Raw genomic sequence first — 15341 nt, forward strand, 5'->3', positions numbered from 1 at the left:
GGGGCCTCGGTACTGTATGCTGAGTCTAAAGACAGTTTCACCCGTTTTCTGATTGCTCGGTTCTGTACCAGTGCAGACATGTCAAACAGTGAATGGCTGTACCTCTATTGTATCCGTGCTCAATGAATGAAATCGGTAACAAATGAATAAATGTCTAGTTATACGAAAAACGAGTGGTTTATCGACTCATCTTCATTTGCAGATTTAGAGGCAGCTTCGATATTCGTTTTACAGACGGGTTTTTTTTTTTGAATATGGGTCACACACATGCCACAGCAACAAAACATCTCTAGAGATGAGGCTATAGATCACCTTTCCATCCTGCAGGTTTTCCTCCCAAAGCCTACGGCACCAACGGCGACCCCTGCTGGCCGGGAGAGCAAAAGCTTACAGCACCTGTTATTCCCAGGCAGTCTCCCATCCAAGTACTAACCAGGCCTTACGCTGCTTAGCTTCCAAGATCAGACGAGATCAGGCGTGTTAAGGGTGGTGTGGCCGTAAGCGAAAGCCCTGGCGCCTGACTCGCTACTTGAAGCTATGTGTGGCGGGGGTTCCGTGCCCCCCGAGCGGGACTGAAGGATCGTTCGTGTGCAACTCTTTGGAAAGGAGCTGCTTTCCAAATCGCATTGCGTGCCTGGATGTTGGCGAATGCGCTCCCTTGTGTTGGCTCGTCCCGCACTGGAGGAGGACAAACAATCTGCACGGAGGAGCACCAGGCAAGTCTTCACCAGACAAAAACCTCCAGTGCACAGCACTCTGGAAACATTTCGGGGCTTTCGCGTGTTTATTTCAGCACGTAAAGCGCACCGGTCCAACACGTCGGCCGGGCGCGCGGCGCCTCCGCCCTGTTGCTGCCCCTGCAGCTGCTTCACTTTTCCCTTTAGTTGCCATCGATTTTTTTGTAGTGCTATACATATACGATTGAGGTATCTTAGAGTTCTCCTTCGAAGACCCAGCACTCTCTTTTCTTTTCCCAGTGTTACTCATATCGGACTTTTTAAACCTAAAAAAAAATCGTTTTTTCTTTCAATTATAACTGAAGTTTAAACAACTAGTGTTAAGTCCTTATTTTTCTGTAGTCAAAAAAAGCAAAAATTAACATTCAGGTCATGAAAACCCCAAAAAACCTCCCCAACCACTAAACTTTACCTCCCACCTGAGCGCCATCTTGAACGCCCCTACCACCAGAGAATGCTCACGATTTCGGAAGCTGTCTCCGGGACGTGCTGATTCCACACATCCTGAATAAATCATGATATTGTTAGTTGCTGTAGCTAGACGTTCAAATGAGTTTCATGGCCAGATGGACTGTTTCCTCCAGCGGTATAATATTGCAGTGAGACAGCACGATGCCTGCAAGACTATGTCACGCTAAACGCCACAGATTGTGTTTGTCCGTTCGTGTCAGTCGTCCCGCAGCCACGGGAAGTGGGACACAAACATGCTGCAATGCTTTCAAGACGTTAGGATTTGTTTGTGCAACATCCAAGAAGAGTACTTGTGGCTTGAATGTGAACTGTACGTGCCCGCCCCCTTTCCTCTGTAGTGCATGAGTTCCTCCCGGCATGCCCTTCGTCATTGTTCTGTCATCTTGTATTTAAAGGGTTGTATCTCTGCTGCTGAAAATAAGCAACGGTTTTCTCACAACGCCCTTTGTTCCCAACGGAGCCCTTGTCTGTCATGAAATTCTTCAAAACCTCAAGCTAGAAGAAGAAGAAGACGACAAATATGAAGCGTTATAGCAACGACATGCCATGAGACGATCGATAACGATTTCCATAGGATCCCCGCGGTTGCCTGGCAACCGTCAGCTTTGCGCAGTGGCAGTATCGTAGCCTGTGAGGTTTAGCCGAGGCGCGATTATTGCTAGTTGAAAACTTTTCCCAATACCCCGCTTCCGCCGGTTTGCAATACAATCGGCGAAAGCAATTTTTGACAGTCTCGTCAGAGACTGAGCAAGGTGTTTAAAGACAGATTTGGTCACGGTGATATCATGGTAGAAAGAAACGAGCTTGTTACGTGTCAACAGAAACGCTCTTTAGCTCTTTCAGCTTTATGCAGAGAACAGCGTCTGTCGAGATTACTTTTGTGTCAGCGCGAAACGCCGTGTGCTGTCAGTATGATTTCATATTGCTCATAGCGGCGCCTGGCTTTTGTCTGTCAAACGTTAGGTTGCGCTTCTTCATGCTGCATCGTCGGCATGAGTGGAGCATTTTAAACGTCTGTACTTACTGCGCCCCATAAGAAATCGTTTGTCCCCATTCAAAAGAGATTGTGCGATGTCCTGCAGCGTTCGCAAAGCAAACCTTTGACAGTTTGAAAAGAGGAATTTATTCTGCTTCCTGTGCGTGCAGTAGTTACAAAGTTGAACGTCTTTACATGATCTGCTGCAGTTTTCAGTGGGTGGGCTTTGTCAAATGGCTTGGAAAAACGCACTGTGTTTCGGCTCGGGAAACATCATGAGCAGTGTCCTGCATGTTTTCTGTGTATAGCTGTCTTTTAACGCATACAGAATTCATTCGAAATCATTGATTTCTCCAATTAACAAGGGTCCCTTTTTGAACCTGCCAGAAGCATTCTTTCAATGTAACAGATTTACTCCGGGGAAGGGCAGCATGACATTGAGAGTAGCTCAAGCTTTCAGCACCTTTATCTGACTGCATGTATGCAGACACTGCTCAGAATCCCCTGTAAGATTCTCCTTCAATTCCGTTTTGCAGTGCTTTAGCTCTTTGAAAAGGCTTCGCTTTGCTAGTCACAATCCAAGGCTCATGACAGCATTTGAAAACATTCGCAACTGCGTTGGCCGGGAATCGAACCTGGGTTAACTGCTTTGAAGGCAGCTATGCGCAACACTGGCTCGCTCCAGAATAAATCTCACGTCGAGGGCATATTTTTTTCCATTTTACCGTGAGTCGGGCTCAGCTGCACAGAGGAGAGAGCAGAGCAATGAGGTTACGGGGACAGGGGAGTCACACGCTGGCGGTTTGAATACGCGGAAGATCACTGAGGGATCCACAGTATATGGACCCTCCGTGCGCCATCAGTCCGCACTCCGGACTCTGAATCCTGCCATCCGAGTTAAGATCTCGGCGGAACCTGAGGCGCAGTTCCTTCTTAAAACGTAATCTGGTGAGCATTTCTAGAATCGTACTTGTATAGATGCAGCCTTTAATGTGTTGCTAGGTTAAAATTGATGACTTCTTGTATTTCAGTAGGCAACTGCCCTCTTGATTTCGGATTTAATTTCTTTATTACAGGGGCGCTTTTATGATGACAGAGTCATGTTCAGGTACTTTGCTTGATGGAGGAAGCTCATTTCGGACTCTGTGATCTGCTCACCTGGAAAGGTCTGCTATACTACTACAAGAGAGAAGTAGAGTCTGGAAGAAGGGACAATTTTATGATGCTTTGGAAGATAATGTTTTTTTTTTCTTATACTGAAAATGAAAGGTAGTTGTTTCTATATGGACTCAGTCTTTGGAATTTGTATATTTATATATTTCAGTGAACCCTCAGCCATTCCTTCTGTATTGTAATTCAATTTCTCTTTTAAAATTCTTTCCCCACTTCTAGGACCTGCAGTTGCTGAACTCCACAATGGCTTCTATTGGAAAGTCTGTGACTGAGACCAAGTAAGTGTTCACTTTTTTATGAAACCATTATTTATTTATTGCATTTTATATAAATGCAATAAAATCATTATGCTCAAACTATGAGAGAGAAAATTAAGGATAATTTAAGAAATCAGTCTTGTTTCTATACACAGATGGTATTATTTATTTTCAAAGGAAACCCGCGCGGATTCCCCTGGTGTGCAAGATGTACCTGAATACTCTTGATCAGCTTCCTGCTCACTTGAAGAGGGCGTGTATGTGTAAGGCTTCTGTAGTTTCTTTTTGAAATCATTGTTACAACATATTATGTAAAAGCATGTTGAAAAGAATCTACCTGCATTCCAGCGGCCCTGAGCAAGAGGCCGCTGTCCAGGAGGAAGAGATGCCAGAGGCTGCTCTAGAAACTGAAACAGAAGCGGATAAGGAAGGGGAAGATGTGAGCTCTGAAGAACTCTATCAGCAGTAAGACTTTTTTATTTTTCAGATGTATCTATTTTTTACTAAAATTCTAATTTGTCTTATAGGTATAAAATGTTTAAACCGGTGTTTTATATCCTTACAGGCCCTGAGTAGTTAAAAAGTATCAGCAGGCCGGAAGAGAGTGGCCCAAGCTGGACTCTATAGAAAGCACTCCCTGGATGCTCCTCTCCTGATTGGATTCAAACAGTACCTTATCAAGGATCTGGGAGTGGCAAATTATTCTCAGGAGGTATTTATTTTTTAAAGGCATTTAAAATTAAGCAATGGTATCTTCATTGTAAATGTTTTTATTTCTTAGCTTAAAATTCACCCATGTGAAATGATGTCAGCCATAAACATCATGACTCTATATTTCCTACCTGAATCTATTCTACTTAAATTATTACATTATACACAATTTGAGTTCATTTTAAAAAGTAAAAGGTAATGAAAGGAATGCATTTTCATAAGAAAGATAATACCGACATGCATGTGATAATCTTCCTTATATCATGTAGTGCATCATTTGGACACTTTGTGGGCTTCAAATACAAAGCAAATCATGTTCTATGGTACAAGATAAATACAAAACTTAAGCTTTTATTTTAATTAGATTTGTTTATAAAGCATAAGCAATCATTTATTACATTAATATATGTGAAAATAACATTTTAGCATCATACGTTTAGTATATTTAGTCCCTAATGCTGAAAGAAATGATCATAGAACATGACATCTAACCTTACCTGCGGTGTTTTTAATCCCTATTGCTCAATGCACGGTGAAAGCATTCCATACATGTGTCTGACAATGAGGAATGGGCCCCTGAGACAGTCATTTGCCTGTTTCACAAATGATCGTATTTTACTAGAGATTCTGTTTGGGATTCAGATGTGCATTCGGACAGCAATCCCTTTCAAGAAATGATACGTTCTGGATGAGGTCAAAGGTGCTGGAACACTGTATCTAGGATGTGTTTGCAGAGACTGTGTGTCTCCTGCTTCAACGCAGTGATAAACAGATGTGCTCCTTTAATTTATTGGTACATGCCCAGGGCAGTAAGCAGTCTGAGGATTTATTTCCAGATGGCATAGAGCAGTGAAGCAGTGAAGTAGTGCAAAACACTGGATCATTATATTATTAGAATCTATTCTACTTAAATTATTACATTATACTCAATTTGAGTTCATTTTAAAAAGTAATAGGTAATGAAAGGAATGCATTTTCATAAGAAAGATAATACCGATATGCATGTGATAATCTTCCTTATATCATGTAGTGCGTCATTTGGACACTTTGTGGGCTTGAAATACAAAGAAAATCATGTTCTATGGTACAAGATAAATACAAAACTTAAGCTTTTATTTGAATTAGATTTGTTTATAAAGCATAAGCAATCATTTATTACATTAATATATGTGAAAATAACATTTTAGCATCATATGTTTAGTATATTTAGTCCCTAATGCCGAAAGAAATGATCATTTGTTTAACAGGGTCTGTCTCAGAGGATGCAGTACTCCTGAAGGGTCTCAAACCCTACATTTCGGATGCCTAGCTGTATCCCTCACATGTGGCACCTCAGAATGACTTCTAACCTTACCTGTGGTGTACTCAGTCCCTATTGCTCAATGCACGGTGTACATAGTGCATACATGTGTCTTGAGAATGAGGAATGGGCCCCTGAGACAGTCATTTGCCTGTTTCACAAACAGGGACCTGGACCTAGACCTGGCCCGTACAGGGCTCAAACCCGCGACCTTGGCGTTATTAGCACCACGCTCTAACCAACTGAGCTAACCAGCCTCACGACAGTGCTCCTCTCTGTGCTGCAAAAAATCAAACTCAGGGAATTTCTTTTGTCCTCCTTTGAATAGAAAGCCGTGTAATTCAGTGTACGGGCTTTCTCGTGCAGTTTCATGGTTCTTGTAACCCAAATCCTACACTGGCCTGAAGTGCCCCCCCATTTCACAGCATTTTTCAGCTGATTTAAAATGTACCTAAAGGAGAAGCATTATTGAAGACCATCAATTACCAAGAGCTTTTGTCAAAGGTTTTGGTGGTCATTTTGAATGACCACAGAGCGCTGTGACCTCGGTTTTACATCTCATCCAAAAGACAGCGCCCTTTTACAACACAGCATCTCCGTCACTATACTGGGGCATTGGGACCCGCACAGACCTCAGGGTGAGCGCCCCCCCGCCGGCACCATTAACACCGCTTCCAGCTGGAAGCTTTGTTTTTCCCTGTAGCTCATCCTCATCCAGGTACTGACCTGGCTCACACCTGCTTAGCTTCAGTGGGTTTTCAGTTGCGAGTTGCAAGGGGATGCAAGTGATGGAGCCGCTCGCTGCAAAAGCCACTGCATTGGCCGGGAATCGAACCCGAGCCTCCCGCGTGGCAGGCGAGAATTCTACCACTGAACCACCAATGCTCAGTGCCTGGGCCTTCAAAAAAGACGCTTTTTTGGTGCTCTGTGCAAAACGCGTCGACATATGCTTCCAGCTGCAAAATGCCATTTGCGGACGCTGAAGAACTTATTTCCAAGGCAGCGGGTACAAGCGATTGGGCGTTTTAAAACCACCAGGAACAGCAAAGAGGCGCGCTTCTTTGCTTGTGCCGAAACACACCGACTGAAGGCGGACAACGTAGTCGGCAGGATTGGAACCTGTGCGGGGAGACCCCAATGGATTTCTAGTCCATCGCCTTAACAACTCAGCCACGACTACAGCAAGCCCCACCGCAGCTGCGTTCTTGCTACAATCTTACCTGGATCGCGAGGCGCCGGCGGAAGCCTATTTCAAAGTCGTTCTCCGTTTCAAAAAAACATTTCCAAAATACAAGCCTTGCAGACAGACACGCCTCAGAGGACTTAAGGGTGGCTTCATGTCGGAATGATAAAGTCTCCCCGTCCGGACATGAAAATGCCACTTTGTTACACACAAAAAAAGAATCAACAACAGAGAAATGCCCACAAGCATTTGAAAAGCCGCACCACGTCGCACTTGAAATAGCTCTTACATTAGTGGTAGATGCAGGAATCGCCTTTTTATTTACGCTCTTACCAACGCGATGGAAAGCAAAACAAAGCAAAGCAGAGCAAAACAAAACAAACAAACGAAAACCCTCACGTCCTGCACTTGCATATAACGCCGTTACGTGCCCAAGCGGTATTGTACGTCATCCTAGCACTGCATCCCGGGTCGTACGATATATGGGAACGAGCACACGCCATGAATCGTCTCGAATCACTCCCTACAGCTGTAAGGCGCCTTGAAGCGTGCACCCCCAACATTCTTCTTTGCGCATCTGTGAAAGGTAAACTCTTGAGCAAACTCTGAACCAGCTCTAAGGAAACTAATCCGATTAGACGTTACTTTGACTCATCCTTTAAGGGACCCTTGTTAATTGGAGAAATCAATGATTTCGAATGAATTCTGTATGCGTTAAAAGACAGCTATACACAGAAAACATGCAGGACACTGCTCATGATGTTTCCCGAGCCGAAACACAGTGCGTTTTTCCAAGCCATTTGACAAAGCCCGCCCACTGAAAACTGCAGCAGATCGTGTAAAGGCGTTCAACTTTGTAACTACTGCACGCACAGGAAGCAGAATAAATTCCTCTTTTCAAACTGTCAAAGGTTTGCTGCAGGACATCGCACAATCTCTTTTGAACGGGGACAAACGATTTCTTATGGGGCGCAGTAAGTACAGACGTTTATAAAGCTCCACTCATGCCGACGATGCAGCATGAAGAAGCGCAACCTAACGTTTGACAGACAAAAGCCGGGCGCCGCTACGAGCAATATGAAATCAAACTGACAGCACACGGCGTTTCGCGCTGACTCAAAAGTGATCTCGACAGACGATGTTCTCTGCATAACGCTGAAAGAGCTAAAGAGCGTTTCTGTTGAGACGTAACCCATTGGGCAAAAGACGTATAATATACGTCTATTAAACGCATATCTTAGACGTCTAAATGTGGTCTACAATTCGTCTAGAATGAAATTCTAATATACGTCTAAAGTTATACGTCAATTATACGTCTATATTTAGACGTTCATTATACATAAATGGTTGGAGTTCTATTATACGGATAAATTTAGAGGACTATTATACATATATGGTTGGAGTTCCGGATAACTTTAGAGGTCTATTATACGTATATGGTTAGAGGTCTATTATACGGATAACATTAGAGGTCTATTATACGTATATGGGTAGAGGTCTATTATACATCAAAGATAGATTTTATAGGTGTAGAAACAAGTAAAACAAGCCAATGATTAGGTTTAGAAATGTATTCTGAAAATACACATTCACACCTGAAACATATGTATTTCAAATTATACATTGTATACAATCAATCAACAATCAACATATGGGCAATAATCATAAAAACACAACTAGTCTTAAACTTCAGCTACAAATTCTGGTAACATGGCAATATACAGTATATTGTATATTGCCGGCCACGGCAATATACAATATACTGACGGCCACTCTGACGGCCACGACCACTCTAATCTCTCCGTCTGTGTTCTCCAAGACGGTTTTCCGAACTCATACATCAGAAAGACCACCGAAACTAAAATTATTCTGCAGCTAGGATCACACATTCTCCCTTCCCTTAACGACAGATTACTGTTCTTTTAAATTTTCTCCATTCATTGGAAGTTTCATTTCACACCTCTCTGCACCCATTCTGACTTCACACCTCTTGATTGGCCTCTCTTTCTGTCCCCTGCTCCCGCCTCTCACTCCTCCTCCCTCTCAACCTTTGTTCTCCCGCTACTTTACCTTTGCCTACTGCCCTGTCTCTCTCACACCTGAAGAAGGCTCCACGGCCGAAACGTTGTGTTCTCTTTCTTCTTTTTTTCAGCATGGAATAAACCTATTACTTGTTCCAATATACAGTATAGTAATGACAAACAGAAAACTAATTACATTAACACACTAACTCAAAACCACATTTTGATTCAAATATACATTTTAAAATGTACAACTTCTATATTTCCAAGAAAAAAATATTACATAAAATATAAAATATTACAATGGAAGTTAAGACGATTTTTGTCCACTATTTGCAAACCCTGTCTAATTGTCCTAACAGTTAGAACCAAAAACCTATTATTTTCAGAGTCCAGATCTCTTGGCCCCCTGCCTTGCATATGCATTCTTCAAGTAACACATTGCGTGCTCCTTTATTTCTTTTTCTGTTGATGTAGGGTGGGACTTCAGCACCGCAGCTAGGAGAAAATTATATAATATTACTTCCCAAATAAATAATGATTAATATCTTCTTTAGTATAATCTAAAAAATGAACGGTTTACTAAGCTCAAAGCTGAAATAAATGTATAAAATTTGGCTTGCATCATAGCAGTTGAGCAATAAAGTCTGTCCTAATTAAAGAGTACCCAAAGTTTGAAAGTACAACATAGAATAAGAATAAGAGAAACGGCAAAACGATTTTGTGTCATCTTCCCCATTCACACTATTTTATGTGCCATTTTTTTTGCTTATTCACATACTATTTTAATCAAAATAATATTAAGAAAGATCTGTATGTATTCAGATAGTATTATTATTGTTCATACTTACTCGTCAAAAGAGGATTGCTGAGATATTTTCGGATATACTTCTACGTTTGAAAAACGTGTCCAAAATGGTGACCAACGAATACTAGCAATGCATTGTGGTATATAACCGGAAAATATGATGGGTTCGATATTTTCTCAACGTATGCGTTTATTAATGTTGTCGATATTATGGTTGAAATTTAACATTGATAATACATCGCTGCTATGAGCTGATGTGCAATTTTAACGCATGCAAATATTAAGGATCGGTCACTGTTGTATGGTATTATATATAATGACATTATGGAATAGGATGGGGACAGGCCTGGCATCACAGGGGGAGGGGGGAATGTCGCCCCTTCAGTTTTGGGCAAAAAGATTTACCTAACTTAATTTGCACCCTAAAAAAATAGTTGTACTTTGTCAATGGTCAGACAACACTAAATGACACGAACAGTCACTCAGTCTGTTTGATGGGCAGGAGGGCTATCCGTCCAGGAACTGCACATATTATTGAGTGTCAACATTACGATCCTGTTTGCTCAGGTGGACCGATTCCTTGCAGTAGTTTATCATTATACTTAAAATCGTTATATAACTAGGACTAGTTATAGCAGTCTGTGCTTTCTGTTGGTTTTACAACATTTTTTTCTTAACGATTCAGAACGTCCATGTAGCTGCAAAAATGAACGCTTATGGTACTTTTCGCTCCAGGCAATACAAACCTTGAGAGTGACGAAAAATGTGAAACTGAACTTCATCGCAAATACCAGATTGCTAGTCGTTATCTTCTATCATGAAGCACTAATCAATGGCATAGCTGCGAGATTTCATTTGGGTAGCTGCACCGTACAGCTCCGTTTCAACCGAAATATCACTCCCCCCTCAGAATTTCAGACGCCCCCCTACAGATTTTTCCTCGGGCACCGCGCACTGATGGGGGACTTTTGTCAAGAAAATAAAAATAGAAACTCTATAGGCACTGAAACATTTTACTGTTTTTTTTCAGGCAGGTGGCAAGACCCCCTCAGCAAAACCCTTGTATGCCAAGCTGTGGGCATTGATTCGTCGAATATACGTATATTTACGGCGAAATTACGGCTATACGTATATATACGTCGCCTCGACGTATAATCAACGTCGAATTGCAACCGTAAAATCGACGACATGAATAAACGCATATATAACGTCGAAAAAACATCTAACACAGTGCCTGAGGCTTTTTACTGTATGTATCGTGTGTGCCGCAACTAGGAGTATACGGCACTCTGCACAGTGTACGAAGTAAATTATTTTCGCAGTAATTAATTTATTATATTTACTATATTTATTATACACGTGTAAATTAATTGCTGCGAAAATAATTTACTTCGTACACTGTGCAGAGTGCCGTATACTCCTAGTTGCGGCACACACGATACATACAGTAAAAAGCCTCAGGCACTGTGTTAGATGTGTTTTCGACGTTATATATGCGTTTGTTAATGTCGTCAATTTTACGGTTGCAATTCGACGTTGATTATACTTCGAGGCGACGTATATATACGTATAGCCGTAATTTCACCGTAAATATACGTATATTCGACGAATCAATGCCCACTGGGAACAAGCTCGCTTCTTTCTACCATGATGTCACCATGACCAAATCTGTCTTTAAACACCTTGCTCAGTCTCTAACGAGACTGTCAAAAATTGCTTTCGCCGATTGTATTGCAAACCGGCGGAAGCGGGGTATTGGGAAAAGTTTTCAACTAGCAATAATCCCGCCTCGGCTAAACCTCACAGGCTACGATACTGCCACTGCGCAAAGCTGACGGTTGCCAGGCAACCGCGGGGATCCTATGGAAATCGTTATCAATCGTCTCATGGCATGTCGTTGCTGTAACGCTTCATATTTGTCGTCTTCTTCTAGCTTGAGGTTTTGAAGAATTTCATGACAGACAAGGGCTCCGTTGGGAACAAAGAAACCCGTTGATTCTTTTCAGCAGCAGAAATACAACCCTTTAAATACAAGATGACAGAACAATGACGAAGGGCATGCCGGGAGGAACTCATGCACTACAGAGGAAAGGGGGCGGGCACGTACAGTTCACATTCAAGCCACAAGTACTCTTCTCGGATGTTGCACAAACAAATCCTAACGTCTTGAAAGCATTGCGGCATGTTTGTGTCCCACTTCCCGTGGCTGCAGGATGACTGACATGAACGGACAAACACAATCTGTGGCGTTTAGCGTGACATAGTCTTGCAGGCATCGTGCTGTCTCACTGCAATACTATACCGCTGGAGGAAACAGTCCATCTGGCCATGAAACTCATTTGAACGTCTAGCTACAGCAACTAACAATATCATGATTTATTCAGGATGTGTGGAATCAGCACGTCCCGGAGACAGCTTCCGAAATCGTGAGCATTCTCTGGTGGTAGGGGCGTTCAAGATGGCGCTCAGGTGGGAGGTAAAGTTTAGTGGTTGAGGATTTTTTTTGAGTTTTTCATGACCTGAATGTTAATTTTTGCTTTTTTTGACTACAGAAAAATAAGGACTTAACACTACTTGTTTAAACTTCAGTTATAATTGAAAGAAAAAAAAACGATTTTTTTTAGGTTTAAGAATTTCGATATGAGTAACACTGGGAAAACAAAAGAGAGTGCTGGGTCTTCGAAGGAGAAGTCTAAGAAACCTCAATCGTATATGTATAGCACTACAAGAAAATTGATGGCAACTAAAGGGAAAAGTGAAGCAGCTGGAGGGGACGTGGAAAGAGTGCTGGAGATGCGCTCGTACGCGAGCGTTCGCAGCCCAAGTGAGACTCAGCTGCCAGAGGAAGAGCCGGAGTCCCTGCCCAGCACACCTGTGAAAACCCCGGCAGCCAAGAGAGGAAGGGGCGACCTGACGCTGGAGGAGCTCCAGACCAACATCTTCAACATGATGGCACAGAGCATGGGTGAGCTGAAGGAAATGATTTGATCTAATACAGTCGAAATCGAAAGTCTTAAAAAGTCCATGGACTGTGTGTTTAAAGAGGTTGAAGACTTAAAGAGTGAAGTAAAAGTTCTTAAACAAGTAAATACCAAACAAGAAAAGCATATTAAAGAACTTGAATTGAAAGTGAACGATGTAGATAGATACCGTCGATGATGGAATTTAAAATTATTTGGAGTTAAAGAGGAACGTGATAAGGACCTTGTTGCAACAGTGAAGGGTATCTGTAAAAGGACCCTGCCGGACCAGGAGGACGTAATATCGGCCATTGACTTTGTTCACAGGCTCGGGAGAGCGAACATGTCTGGGCAAGTGCGCCCCAGATCGATTATAATACAGTTCACCAAGAGGACGGCGAGGGACATGCTGTGGCGAGCGGCGAGGGGGAATGAGTATTTGAATGGGAACAAACTGAGGTTTGCAGAGGACCTGTCTGCCGCGGACAGGAGCACCAGGAACCAGCTGTGGCCCCAGGTTGAAGCTGCCAGAAGAGAGGGGAGGAGAGCCTACTTTGTGGGAGCGAGGGCCTTTGTGGACGGGAAGGAGATTTGCTCCCAGTGACTGCTCAGTTAATGATTATGTTTGGTTATATTTGTTATACCAGTATATACTAGTGTTTCTTTAGTGTTAGTTTGGAATGGTGTAGTTAAGTGTTAAGGACTGTTATAGTTCTGGTTCTTTGAAAAACTCAATAGTTTAGACAGTCTTAGAGTTAGTTATTTGCTTTTGTGTATGTCTTTTTCATGAATGCCAGAGGTACTCGAAATGTTGTTAAAAGAAAAACTGTGTGCTGAGTTTTATTTTTTACAGGAAACGCATGCATGTTGAAACTAAAGTTTATAAATAATTGAGAAATATTAAAGCAAGGAAAATATGATACGTGTAAAATATACAATTTGATCACATAATTACTTAATTACCTCTGGTAGTTAAATGCTTTTTTCTGCTGCGTTTTTTTTCTCTTGTACATGACTCTGATCCTCTTGTTGTATTTGTATTTGTAAATTCTATGTTTAATAAAAAAAAAATTAAAAAAGCATTCTCTGGTGGTGTCCTGCAGGCTTCCTGTGGGTGTGCGTTGGTGGTATAGTGGTGAGCATAGCTGCCTTCCAAGCAGTTGACCCGGGTTCGATTCCCGGCCAACGCAGTGGCGAATGTTTTCAAATGCTGTCATGAGCCTTGGACTGTGACTAGCAAAGCGAAGCCTTTTGAAAGAGCTAAAGCACTGAAAAACGGAATTGAGGGAGAATCTTACAGGGGATTCTGAGCGGTGTCTGCATACACGCAGTCCGATACGGGTGCTGAAAGCTTGAGCTACTCTTAATGTCATGCTGGCTTTCCCCGGAGTAAATCTGTTACATTGAAAGAATGCTTCTCGCAGGTTCAAAAAGGGACCCTTGTTAATTGGAGAAATCAATGATTTCGAATGAATTCTGTATGCGTTAAAAGACAGCTTTACACAGAAAACATGCAGGACACTGCTTATGATGTTTCCCGAGCCGAAACACAGTGCGTTTTTTCAAGCCATCTGACAAAGCCCGCCCACTGAAAACTGCAGCAGATCGTGTAAAGACGTTCAACTTTGTAACTACTGCACGCACAGGAAGCAGAATAAATTCCTCTTTTCAAACTGTCAAAGGTTTGCTTTACGAACGCCGCAGGACATCGCACAATCTCTTTTGAACAGGGACAAACGATTTCTTATGGGGCGCAGTAAGTACTGTTACTGTCACTGCTCGATACCGACGTTGGCCTACTATACCATGTTCAGCCACTGCTAGAAAATGTACGGCTCTAGCACCGGAGCAAACAACAGGAGGGCCGATGTCGAACAGGCACACATGTCAGACATGGAGAGCGATGAGAATGGGATTCGAACCCATGCCTGCAGAGCACAATGGATTAGCAGTCCATCACCTTAACCACTCAGCCACCTTGTCGACGAAACTGGGCTGTCCGGACATGGGTTGGCGCGCTCCAGATGATCTTTTTCTTTTTTTCCCCACGTACTCGAGGGTCATTTTCCTGTTCCACATGTGATTTCAACATTTTCCTTGGGAGATGTCAAGCCAGCAAGCCACTGCTGTGGTTCAGTGGCCAGTGTGGAGTTCAGTGGCCCTGTTGTACACAGAAAGCACATTGAGCTCCTTGGACATGAAAAGTTCCAGATAAAAGCCATTTGTCATCCTTTCTCTTGGTGTCGATGTTGCTATTGTATGTAAAGGTGGCAACTTGCTCAGCGAGCAGGCGGAGCACACACCGAATGCAGATGTGTCTGAGTGGTGTGTCCAAGTGGCTGCAAAAGGACAACACTCCTGGGGCTCCGTGGCTTAGTTGGTTAAAGCGCCTGTCTAGTAAACAGGAGATCCCCGCCTATGGCTAGACTTAATTAAATGCAAGTATTCATTTCCTGTCTTTAACGCGACTTGTTTTTCTTAAAATGGATGCAACTTGCAAAACATGAAATACAAGCCTTGCTAATCAGCGCTAGCGGCTGGCAAAAAAAAGGAGTCAGCTATTTTTTTTTCTTTAACCTTAACCCTGCTAACGGAGAAGAGTTAAACGACCGAGTCTATGCAGCTTAAACGGTGCGCAAGTCGGGTTCTTAGCTGAAAGGGTGGTATATCACGCTCACCCCAGTCCTTAATCTTTTAAAGAGGATACAAAATTGAACGTAGTCGCCACATCACATACATCCTGT

General features: G+C 42.6%; 4 non-coding genes and 1 pseudogene across 4 annotated transcripts; 2 read left to right on the forward strand and 3 right to left on the reverse strand.

Moving 5' to 3' along the window:
- Positions 1-384: 384 nt before the first annotated feature.
- On the reverse strand, positions 385-503 carry LOC138233747 (5S ribosomal RNA; annotated as a pseudogene).
- Positions 504-1809: 1306 nt separating this feature from the next.
- Positions 1810-1951, forward strand: LOC138233661 (U4 spliceosomal RNA). Its single transcript, XR_011187591.1, has one exon. It is a non-coding gene; the product is annotated as a U4 spliceosomal RNA (small nuclear RNA).
- A 4488-nt stretch (positions 1952-6439) lies between these two features.
- On the reverse strand, positions 6440-6510 carry trnag-gcc (transfer RNA glycine (anticodon GCC)). The gene has a single exon. It is a non-coding gene; the product is annotated as a tRNA-Gly (tRNA).
- Positions 6511-11328: 4818 nt separating this feature from the next.
- LOC138233677 (U4 spliceosomal RNA) lies at positions 11329-11470 on the reverse strand. Its single transcript, XR_011187606.1, has one exon. It is a non-coding gene; the product is annotated as a U4 spliceosomal RNA (small nuclear RNA).
- Positions 11471-13715: 2245 nt separating this feature from the next.
- Positions 13716-13787, forward strand: trnag-ucc (transfer RNA glycine (anticodon UCC)). Its single transcript has one exon. It is a non-coding gene; the product is annotated as a tRNA-Gly (tRNA).
- The last annotated feature ends 1554 nt before the right edge of the window (positions 13788-15341 follow it).

The sequence above is a fragment of the Lepisosteus oculatus genome, unplaced genomic scaffold (genome assembly GCF_040954835.1).
Source record: "Lepisosteus oculatus isolate fLepOcu1 unplaced genomic scaffold, fLepOcu1.hap2 HAP2_SCAFFOLD_70, whole genome shotgun sequence".
NCBI classification, from domain to species: Eukaryota; Metazoa; Chordata; class Actinopteri; order Semionotiformes; family Lepisosteidae; genus Lepisosteus; species Lepisosteus oculatus.